Consider the following 2,124-nt stretch of genomic DNA (forward strand, 5'->3'; position numbering starts at 1 on the left):
TTAATATGATGCTTGTATATTGCCAAAGCACTGCTGAAGTAATTTTATAACCAGAGCATCGACACCTTGTTTAGATACTTAAAAGGCTACAACAGGAGATATTTGGTGGTTTACTGTTTCAGTGTTTGCTGAGAACTAAGTCTTATCCCATTTTCTAATGGCCATTTTTCCAGTAGTTAAAAATCTGCTCATTTTCTAAATGTCTAAAAGACATTTTTTTGCTTTGAAAAGATCAAAATGTCCTACATTAAGGACAGGTTTAAAACATAGATGTAGGAGAAAACCCACTTGAAGTCAGCATATTGAAACTTGTTTTTTCTACAGATCCTGGAGAGAAAAAGGTCTTGGTTTCCCTCACATCAGCATCTGCCTCTTCACTGATCCCAGCCCTTCTTCCCATGTTTAGGTGACTGGATCTCTTTGTCCCTCCCCAGCAGATATCCAGCACCACAGGTCCTGCTGACTGAGCCATGTCTTGGTGAGGACAGTGGGTCTAAAGCAGAACTCTTGCAGTGGGCAGTGGGCAGAGTGCTGGGGTGGCATGAGACACACAGGGTTGTTCCTCTGTGTCCATAAGGGATGCGGGGCCCCTGTACCATGGAGCACAAGGAAGAGCTGATCTGTCCTAAGGGGCCATGGTTGGGAGCCTCTGCTGAGCCTTCCCAGGGCACTCCTTCTTCCCCGAGCAGCTGGAGCAGGCAGGCAGGTGGAGGGAGAAATGCTTATGAGAAATGTTAATTTCACTTCTTAGTGGTTTTAGATGGGTATCTTATTCCAGCTCCCTAAGGAATTCCAAGAAAGGCTATAGGGTGGAATAGCCTCTTCACAGGCCCTTCTTTGGTGTGATGGAACTTGAACCATTCATATACATTAACAGACATTTACAAGGAACAATCAAAAAAACTTGAAATTGCAACCTAAGGCCAAGGGAAGAGATGAGACCTGTGCAGTGCTTTTTGAGACAGCCCATCATTTTCTCAGACTGCAGAGTGGCAGCAGGGGGGGTGTCATAAGATGTGTAGGATTGCACTCATTCCGTGCAGGCACTGTTCCGCACCGACATTTGTCAGCTCTCAGTCTGTCATACTACAAGTAAATTTGGTTTGCAAATGTTTCCCCTCAAGCACTGCAAGATGTATTTGCCACATAAGTTGTGTAACATTAGCTCCCTCTTTGAAAATTCAATCTTTATTCTTGCTGATATTTTTTGTCTGTAGATGACTGATAAAGAAAGCCACCCTTTCCAGTTAACAGTTGAAAAATTAAAAGCTGCATTACAGAAACTAATAAGCAGGCGTCAATAACACTGATCTCAGATTTTCCTGCTTTCCTTATTATTTTGCAAGCAGCATATGTTCTCAGCATTGAAGTACTTGTACAGTTTTCTCTCTGCAGATTTCCAGTCTTGTGACCCAGGTGGGTCCAACTATGACAACAAGAGCTGATTTTATAATTTGGGCACTCTAACGAAATGCAGAGAAACTCCATGACTATTTTATGAAGAACAGTTCATGTTTTTTAAGACCAAGTTTCTTTTTCTGTAGATTGTAATGGAATTCAAAGTGTTGTAAACAAGATACTGTTCTGACCCTGAGAAAAGAGACTATGTTACTGTAATGACTCACTCAAATAATTAAAGAAACATGTGATTTTGTAGAGGTTTCTTCTCGGTTACAGTTAAGAAGAAATTGTTCAGAGTTTAGGAACCTTCATTTGTTCAAAACACTTAGCATGATCAGTGATTCTATTCTGACTGGGACTGTATAACCAGGGACAAAATTACTTGTCACATCCAGTTTTTTCCACGTTCTTCTCTGTACTTTGCTTTTCTTTCCTGTGGATGTGTTTGGTTTTGTGAATGTCCACAAAATAGTGCTTGCTAGTATTTCAGGCTAAAATGTTTTCTGATTTTATTGTCTTGATATTAATGATCTGCATGCTTGATGGAAAATTATAGATGCCCTCAGAGATGTGTGTGAAATATCTAATAGTGGTAGCACAGGCAAAACAATAAAACATTTTACCAAAGATGTGATGATGGATGATAGTGATGTTTCAAAACATGAAGCAAGACAGAGCTCTTGTGTCCTCTTCCAAGATAGAAAACAATGTTTAACAACAGAG

The sequence above is a fragment of the Pseudopodoces humilis genome, chromosome 1 (assembly GCF_049639895.1).
Source record: "Pseudopodoces humilis isolate 2021_Gansu_Grassland_sample_001 chromosome 1, ASM4963989v1, whole genome shotgun sequence".
Lineage (NCBI taxonomy): Eukaryota > Metazoa > Chordata > Aves > Passeriformes > Paridae > Pseudopodoces > Pseudopodoces humilis.